The sequence below is a fragment of the Gasterosteus aculeatus genome, chromosome 15 (genome assembly GCF_964276395.1).
Source record: "Gasterosteus aculeatus chromosome 15, fGasAcu3.hap1.1, whole genome shotgun sequence".
NCBI lineage: Eukaryota > Metazoa > Chordata > Actinopteri > Perciformes > Gasterosteidae > Gasterosteus > Gasterosteus aculeatus.
The window spans coordinates 621,102-631,378 of NC_135703.1; the positions used below are offsets into that span (position 1 = coordinate 621,102).

At 43.7% G+C, this 10,277-nt stretch overlaps 1 long non-coding RNA gene across 1 annotated transcript; it reads left to right on the top strand.

Moving 5' to 3' along the window:
* The first annotated feature begins 7,106 nt into the window (after positions 1–7,106).
* On the top strand, positions 7,107–10,008 carry LOC120813752 (uncharacterized). Its single transcript, XR_005711017.2, has 4 exons — positions 7,107–8,169; positions 8,583–8,707; positions 9,221–9,325; positions 9,492–10,008. It is a non-coding gene; the product is annotated as an uncharacterized LOC120813752 (long non-coding RNA).
* Positions 10,009–10,277: the final 269 nt, after the last annotated feature.

A 10,277-nucleotide genomic window follows, 5' to 3' on the forward strand; every position in this document is an offset into this window, starting at 1 on the left:
CCAAAACATCTTTCACCCTGTTTTGTTTCAGGTTATATTACGTTTTGTTCCTTGAAATTCTTTTCTTGGCTGCCGTTTTCATTTCATCAAGTTTTTCCCTGAACCCGACTTTTAAGACATTGAAAGTAAAATGTGATAAAAACGTCTTCAGCGACAGACGAAACCTTCAACATCAGAGCAAAGGACGACGAGCAGATCGTCATCAGGAGAGATTTCAACCAACAGCCGACGTAACGAGGTGTCAAATAAATCTGTCAGCTCGCACGGCGGCCTCCGCCTGCTCCCCGCTGACTGAGTGTGTGCGTGTGTGCGTGTGCTCTGTGTTGTCGTCGTGTTTGCCGACTGTACGGCGAAACAAGGCTTAGTGTGTTGAAGTGTGTATTTTTAGCTTAACAAGGCTCAGTGTGTATCCTGTGACCAATATGGTGGAGTACACATACACACATACAATACACATGTGCACACAAACACAAAACCTTTCCCACATAGTTTTATGGGTTTTCTGAAATGTGAGCTGTGAATGAAAAAAATCACTTAATTCACCATTAAGAGATAAAATTGTAAATGAGTTAAATTCTCATTTAATATATTATAGTATAATATTGACATTTGAATGAAAAATCACATTTCACATTCTGAATACAACAGCTCAGATTTGTGTTTATTTGTGTTTTTCTTATTTTATTACAATCAAATAAATAAATGCATCACATAGAACAATATATCATATCCCCTAAAACAACTTTCACTCAGAAAATGGTACACTTGAATTTAACAATTATAGTTTTGACTTACTGTATTTAAAATGTATGATTTAAGATTTGTATATTAGCATGTTGTGGTAATATTGTATGTATTTCTTTGGCCAATTGTTCGTTAAAATAAAATATCTAATATATCTAATATCTAAAGAAAGACAAGTTTGATCTCTCCTCTAAAAATGACATTTATAATAATAAATAAGGTTTCATATATATGTCAAATAATTCAATAATTCAAGATAACAATAAAGTAAAAGTGAGATCTCTGATAACAAAGATCTCTCTGATCTCTTTGATGGCCGTTTGTTAAAGGATACTTTACTCGTGTCCTCGTCTCCTTGTACCCTTGTATCCTTGTGTCCTCCTGTCCGGCAGAGGACGGAGAAGAAAATAAAAGATGGCCGCCTGTGACTTCCTGTTGTCTGGTGATTGTGATTAGAAACAAACATGAATCCATCCAACTCATGGACCTTTACAGGTGTGATTATATCTGCACATCAACACAACGTATTGATCTACACAGACAAAACGCACACATTAAAAACTGTACAATCAACTATTTAGAAAAAATGCAGTAAAATAAAAACAGAACACATTTAATATTTTGTATCTGATGAGCAACAATTCATAACTTTTATATTAATATAATATAATTCGTAGAAACTTTAGCGGCTGCAGTTATATTCCCAGGTTAGTTTTATTTTTTATAATACTGACATTTATTTAAAATCTTTATTTCATGTGAGCTAATTGAATGAGAACAGCAGTGGCTTCAGGCGGGTTTCTCAATAAATCATTAGATAAATAGACAATAGATGGATAGATAAATAAATAAATGGGAGTATGAATTTCAAAACAATACAGTGAAAATTCAGTGAAATACTCACTGATGAATGTGTAGGCTAAATAAACAAATCAAATGCAAAATCCCTATTTTTTCCAAATTATATGTGTTAGTATTATAATTCTGTTTAAAATTTCTTAGAATGTTCCAGATACAAGTTAAATTTTAGAGCAGGGACAAAATATTAATTTAGGTTTGAATATTACTGCGAAAATATAAATCAATGAATAATTATTCAGGAAAACACTTTTTACATTTTATCATTTCTAATAAATCAATAATTACGACGTAATTCAAAGCAGATGTTCGTCAACAGCAGCATGGATTTATACATGTAGTTGTGTTTATATACATGTATCTATATTTTTATACATGTATCTGTGTTGATGTACATGTATCTATATTTATTTGCATGTATCTATATTTATAAACATGTATCTATATGTATACATACACATTTATCTGTTTTTTTGTAATGTATCTATATTTATTTACATGTATCTGTGTTTAAAAACATGTATCTATATTTATAAACATACACGTGTATTCATATGTAGCTCTGTGTATGTAAATGCTGATAATACATATAATCACAGATAATGTATTTATATACAGATACTTGTATCTGTATATAAATACATTATCTGTATTTGTGTCTACATATCAGTGGTCAGAAGCTGCTCCTGATGGGATGTTTATTGGCGACAGTCTGAACTTCATTCACAAGCAATCCAGCAATTTCTCTGCCAGCCTTTGTCTGCCGTCTTTTCCCTTCCCTGCCTCTCTGTGGGCGAGGAGGGGGAGGCCGATGGAGATGGAGGAGGGCGATGAGATGGAGGAGGGCGATGAGATGGAGGAGGGTGATGGGTGGTGGTTTGTTGCCCCTCAATATGTTGTGATGGAAGACTTGGTTCTCCAGAAGGAGCGTCCGCCTGGACAGACAGGAACCAGCATTGATCTGTTTGGCATCAGGCGTCTCCACACAGTGCTGATCAGGCTGCAGCGACAACACACACACACACAGACACACACACACGCACACACACGCACACGCACACACACACGCACGCACACACGCACACGCACACACGCACACACACACGCACGCACACAGACACACACACACACGCACGCACACACACAAGCACACAGACACACACACACGCACACACACACACGCACACAGACACACACACAGACACACACACACACACACACACACGCACACACACACAGACACACACACGCACACAGTTGCCTCTCTTCTGCTGGCGATGCCCACATTTAATGTTTTTTCTGAGAGAGCATTTAAGTGCGAGTCCTGATGTGTGAAAGCCTGTTGGGAGGAGGGGAAGCAGAGATGATCCCAGATCCTGATCCTCTATGTGGACCAGTCTGTTAATCCTGCTCGTCTATGGACCTCCATCAGTAATCGAGATCATCAGAGAGAAGATGGTCTGTTTCCACAGAGTTCTTTTAACCAGAACCGCCAGACCCTCCAGCAGAGACCAGTCCACCCTGGACAGACCCAGACCCTCCAGCAGAGACCAGTCCACCCTGGACAGACCCAGATCCTCCTGCAGAGACCAGTCCACCCTGGACAGACCCAGATCCTCCTGCAGAGACCAGTCCACCCTGGACAGACCCAGATCCTCCAGCAGAGACCAGTCCACCATGGACAGACCCAGATCCTCCAGCAGAGACCAGTCCACCATGGACAGACCCAGATCCTCCAGCAGAGACCAGTCCACCAAGGACAGACCCAGATCCTCCTGCAGAGACCAGTCCACCCTGGACAGACCCAGATCCTCCAGCAGAGACTAGTCCATGGACAGGCCCTGGAGCCTTGAATGCACATTCAAGGCTGCCCCCCCAGAGCCAGGCCCAGGGGGGGCAGACTGTGAGACCCTGTTGCAGTAGAATGAGAGATTTTCTAAATGAACCCTGCAGACACTTTACTCCACATCAATGGTCAATAAAGTACCGTTAAGTTAAAGTAGTAACACCAAAGTAATAAAGTAGCTCTGTGTATTGCTAATAGGGAAGACTTGAAGCGGAGGACTTCCATGACGTACACTGGATGGAGTAAACCATCACCTCAACACTAGACCACCAAGCACCAGGATCCCGCTTACAGTCTCTCTGAGGTAAACTGTTGTTTTAGTCTAAGATACTATAGACATATTTTATTGAGTTCACTGCTATTAAATCCTCAGAGTTCAAACGTAAAACAGTGAAACAGCGTATATGTATAGGGCTTTTATTGTGAAAGAGGAAGGAGTTGATTTGTACTTAGCTCCTTAAACAACCACTGGACCTTCATTTACGAAAGGAAATGAGATAATTCCGTCCCACAATCCCCTGCGGCTGCAATATTTAAATTTCGCCGTGACAGACTGACTTCACCAACGTGAGTCTCCCGTTCATTTTTCCTAGATCCTCATCAATTCTCCTAACGTTTCCTTGACCCTGAGACGTTTTCCACAGGGGTCAAGGAACAGATGTTAGGGGGTCATTTTTTGATCAGCGATAACGACTGTAGGCATCTTGCCTTTTTTACAACCAGTGAACAGGAAGTGACCATATATGGACTGAGGAGGACACAGAGACGCTATATACGTCTCCATTAGAGACGCTGTATGTGCCTCTATTAGAGACCTGTCAATCAGCATGTAGCCCCGCCCTAAAGCGTCCTCTGCTTCATGGTCTGTTTGACTCTAAATGGACCATAAGTCACTAAATTAACATCATGTTGTGTTGAAGAAGACTTGAAACTAGAGACTGAGACATAAACTCATGTTTATAATGTTTACTGAGGGAATAAATCAGTCATTTCCTCATAGACGTCTATGGGAGCAGAGTCACGCTCTGGAGGTCAACACAGAGACTCAGAATCTTCAGCCGGAGGAAACAGAAGCTTTTTGATATTCTCATCTGTGGTGATGTCAGAGTGAAGTGGGCTCCCTTTTGTAAAGATAAAAACGTACATTGTGTTGCACTGACTCTCAAAGACTCTCTGGTGTGTTTCTGACAGTTCAGAACCTGCAGAGATGATGGTTGTAATTTCTCAGTTTAATGAGTCCTGATTGCTGGAAAACGTCTGGAGCCTTCAGTCTGACAAGGTTTTTCCTCAGTAAATCAACCAGAATGCCATAAAGGACCAAAAGTATCAGTGTTTTTCTCCTTGTGTTGTTCTGTGTTGGGAAATTGTTTTCAACCCAGTTTAAAGTGATTCATGTTCAAACACGGAAATGTCAAAGGGAGAAAACTCTAAAAGTACACCGACGCAGCAGAGACACAGTGCCATTAGAGGTCATATGAAGATCTCTAGAGGTCATCGACACACTAAATCATGATATTAAAAATGTTGGTGACATTACAAATCACACAGTGGGTGAGATTTGTGATGATTACTGTGACGTGTTTGGGATCCAACAGAATCAATAAATGATATCAACACTATAGTGTAGCATGTTTTTATATTTCACCTGGTCTGATGTAGTGTGATTGGGTATGACGTGGTCAGGTCTCTTAAGTTTCGGTACGACTTGGTCTGGTATGGCCAGGTCTCCTCTGGTCTGTTTTGGTTTGGTTTAGTAGGACCTGGTCTGGTCTGGTTCAGGACTCCAGCCCCTTAGAGGTCTGTTTAACCACAAACGCTGTATCTCACTTCCTTCAACCGCCCACCTGACTCCCGCTGCAGGACACAATGGATTTACCAACCATGAAGCTATCAAGATCTTTTGTTTTCAAAATATTTCTGTGGGCCCTTTTTTCCCTAATTGCCTGTCAAAATCGACTTGGCTGCCGTCGGTATGTAGAAAGGAGAGCCGCGCACGCCGTTCATTAATTCATACCGCCTCTATTCAGACTGGATTTGGATTTCACAACCCTGCAGATAAAACACGCCAACATGTTCACATGAGCGCCGAATGATTTAAATGAAAAAAAGGAAGAAATCACACTCGACTCGACGGTTGATCTTATGGTTCCACTCCGAAGCAGCTCCCTGTTCATCCTGCAGCCGGTTTCTGGGTCATTCCTTTCGCCTCCCACAGGTGACTCACGACATCCAGTGTCACAATAATTGCGACAACGATGTCAACCCGCTTATTTATGAAAATAGCAGGGAGGTTTGTGGTCACCTCTCCTCCTCAAGACAAACCTCTCTGGACCTGCACTTAACACAGAAGACGGCACCATTTGGATCTTTCTTTGTCCATTGAATAAAACCGTGAGATGCCAGAGATCTGATCTGAAACAAAGCAATACTGAAGGATGGATTCATCATCAGTAATATATGTAAATAACGATTTGAAGTCCTTAAAATGTCCCAAAATGTTGCCCTAAATATGTGTATTAAAGAAGCAGTCAGTCACGGGTACGTTTCTGTATTAAATGTCTTATCTTGCTTGATGATACGTGTGCGTTTATTGTCCCGTATTTTCTGAGTTGTCTTCAATGCAGCATCCCATGCAAATGATCCTCCCCGAATTCTGTGAAGACTCGTCCTGTAGATGCGAAGGTACCGATGAGACTGGGAGGTTTCCATCTAGATACTTTACGCCACCTCGCCTCCCGTATCGACCCCCCCAGCAGCACACTGCTCCTGCTGTGTGGGCTCAGGGATAAGTTGTCTCAGGACCTGTACCTGTGCAATGGCCAAACGCTGAATCATCTTCTTCTAAAGGATGTTAGGTAGCAAAAGCTACCAGGTAGCTAAGCAGTTAAAGCTATAACTAAAGTAGCTAAAAGGTACCAAACGCATCGGCCAGCTAAAGACTTGAAGCTAAATTATATTAGATTGCCAATCTTCAAATAGGGCTTCAAGAAGCTAAAGCTCCGGTACAGACCACGCTAAATAAGCTAATAGACATGATAGTAGCTGAAGACATCAGGGAGATTTAGCTACGGTAGGTTGTCATGTAGCTCAAGAGGCAAAAAGACACAAGAGCTAAAAAGCTAAATTAATATAAGGAAGATAAAGCTATGGTGGCTAAATTATTGATGCTAGTTTGGCTATAGTCCAAAAGATTACAAGGTTATTTATTGTCATTACTTTGCAACAAACGCAGTTTGTAGTAAGATACGCAAAAGGCTAAAGGACATTGAGCATCTAGCTTCAGAAAGCTACATTTCGTATGGTAGCCAAAGCTAAAGAGGCAAATGTCAAGCTAAACAGCGTTTAAGTAAATTAATGCAATTTTCCAGCTTTCTGCTCCAGCTCACTGGAGCAGATCAGTGTCTCTCTGCCCGGAGAGGCTCTCTTCATCCTGCCCACTGGGACCAGTGCCAGCGCTGGAGGACATGCTGGTTTCAGCAGCTGGAAGAAGTCCCGTCATGTATGTCAACCAGCGGAAAAACAGGGCGACTGGATGACAGGGTGACTGACTGGATGACGGGGTGACTGACTGACTGGATGACGGGGTAACTGACTGACTGCATGACGAGGTGACTGACTGGATGACAGGGTGACTGACTGGATGACGGGGTGACTGACTGGATGACGGGGTGACTGACTGACTGGATGACGGGGTGACTGACTGGATGACGGGGTGACTGACTGGATGAAGGGGTGACTGACTGGATGAAGGGGTGACTGACTGGATGACAGGGTGATTGACTGGATGACGGGGTGACTGACTGGATGACGGGGTGACTGACAGGATGAAGGGGTGACTGACTGGATGACAGGGTGACTGACTGGATGACGGGGTGACTGACTGGATGACGGGGTGACTGACAGGATGAAGGGGTGACTGACTGGATGACAGGGTGACTGACTGGATGACGGGGTGACTGACTGACTGGATGACGGGGTGACTGACTGGATGACGGGGTGACTGACTGACTGGATGACGGGGTGACTGACTGGATGACGGGGTGACTGACTGACTGGATGACGGGGTGACTGACTGGATGACGGGGTGAATATGGCCTCTCCTTTGTTTGTTGAGAAGCAGCATGGACTAAATAACTGACGGAGCAGCGTTGAACCAGCAACCACAGTGTTTTGTTTTTGTAAATGGAGTCTGGTGTGTTTGAAGATAACTCGGACATCAGCAGGAAGATCTCTGCCTGACAGGAACGTAGATAGAACCCTGAGACCACTGCAGTAATCAGACAGACCTCAGGCCGTACCAGAGAGCAGTCACACTACCTGAAGGATTCTCAGGTTACCAGCAGGGAGGAGGCAGCGACGTGCCTCAACAGAGATATCAATTGTTCAGCACTTCGGCAAACGTGTCATGTTGAGTACACACACACACACACACACACACACACACACACACACACACACACACACACACACACACACACACACACACACACACCTGCAGCCCAGGTTTCAGAGCCGTGCAGATCTGTGATTGGAAATGAGGTGGCTAATTAGCCAAACCTGCTCTACCGCTCCCTCGCTGCTCAGATCTACTCCCCCCCTCTGTGCGGTGGACTGGATTACTTTGAGTGTCGGAGGAGAAACCAGGCGTCACGTCGGGGATTCATTCCAGAACAAACGCCCACCTCTAAGCCGCCGAGGGAGGAAAAGAAGACGAAGAAAAGGTGTGGCCTTTATTATTTGTGTTACCTAAACACACAGGCAGGTTTTGCTCCTTTGGCATCCATAGTTTAGTGTTGTTATGTAATGATAGACAGTGTGGTTCTTCAGTAAACATCTCGCCTATCTTTTATTTTTTAATATCACTGGGAACTTTATGGTCTTATAGACAATTTTAATTCCTCATTTCTATGTATTTATACATTGAAATCTCTCTGTAACTTTGAGTCTAACAGGAACAAACAGTATATGCAGAAAGTGTATTTTGTATTGATGTATAATTACTCTCAGTGGGTCGCACGGATCGTACTTCCTGTCCTTTGAGCTCACAGTGTGACCTCTGGGCAATGAACAGAGGTCACATCCATCCGCTTCAGATAATAACATTTAAGTTGAAGACTTATTTCATTTATTTCAGGTTGGATGAGGTTCTGCAGTCTCTTGTCTTAGAGACGCTCTCTGGGTCCATCACAGGCTCCTGATGATCCTGATTTCCACTGAAGATGTCTGGAGGACATTTGGGGGATTTCCAGTACAACTCAGGTGATATTATGTGTTTTCTTCCATCTATCAACCATATTGCTTTGTGATATGAAACAATAACAACAGAAGGAACAATATCAACAGCTTTTAATACCACGATATAAATGTATTTAATGGGCTCAATCAGTGGGTTATATGATATTATTGATATCATTATTATTATTATTACGGGGTCGATGGTGTAAAGAGGGAGCGCTGGGAAGGTTGGTGGTTCGAGCACCGGCTGCTCCATGTCCCATGTTGAAGTGTCCCTGAGCAAGACACCAAACCCCCAATTGCTTCCTGGGCAAAAATGTAAGAAGTCATACGGGTTAAAGTGTAATGTAAGGGCTTTGGATAAAGGCCTCAGCTAAATGACCCGCAATGTAATAAATATTATCCGGTAGCGTAACTATCACATCCCATCCTGGTCCTCTGAGGACGAAGCCCGGCGACTCCTCCGCCGGCAGCAGGTCGGCTTTATGTTTTTAAGTGTTGTGATGAAATGATGCTCATCCTTCATGCTCCCCACAGGATGAGCCGTGGGATTTCATTTGACCTTCTGATAATGATTAGAATACGTTAAGATGAAGTGGATCGTGACCTCCTGGCACATGAGGAGCTCATCTTTAATCTCAGGTGGTTGTAATCGTTTGTGTCATCACACACACTTCTAATCTCTTTTCTGTCGTTTTGTTTTGGGGCCATATTGTTTCATAACTGTTCTCTTCTTCTTTTTCTCCTTAATCTCCTTCCTCCACCTCCTCCACCTCCTCCTCCACCTCCCTTCCTGCCTGTCTGTCAGCTGATGGAGAGGCGACAGCAAGTCTCCACGCCGTAAACCGATCCGCATCGCAGGGAGAGGGAGAGGATTCCTGATATGGATCTACCTCAGAAACCAGCCAAACAAAGCCTCACCTGTTTGCAGCGCCCTGCCTTGTTCCTCCTCCACCACCTCCTCCACCTGCTCCTCCACCTCCTCCTCCACTAGACTTCTAAATCCACTTTGTCAGTTGGTGCCTTCTCTCTTCTGGTTGTTTGATACACAGAAATACCTGTTAGTAGCTGTCGCTCCTTCCTTCCAAATACCTCCACCCTCCCTCCTCCTCCTCCTCCGGAACTGAAATCTCCCCTCTTACCCTCCCCCCTTCCTCCATTTTGGGTGTCCCAAATCAGGCCCCCCGGGGCAGATCCCAGACATAAAAGTTAGCATTGAGGAGCCGAGTGTCCGATATCAGTTAATGTGAGATACAACTAATTAGTCCATTATCAGACCGGCTCATAAACTGCCACCACTCAAAGGTCGTTTATTATTAATCAGAGGGGGCCGGGGGGCCGGGGGGCCGGGGGGCCGGGGGGCCGGGGGGCCGGGGGCTTGTTCTACATATCAAGATTAGTTTCAAACTAACCCTGTTGGATGACTGAAGCCTGTAAGCACCACACACACACACACACACACACACACACACACACACACACACACACACACACACACACACACACACACACACACAGGAAGTTGCTCAGAGGTCCGTATTCAATGAAATGGTTCTGATGACACTGAATGTGCTTATTGAACGGATTCTCTCAA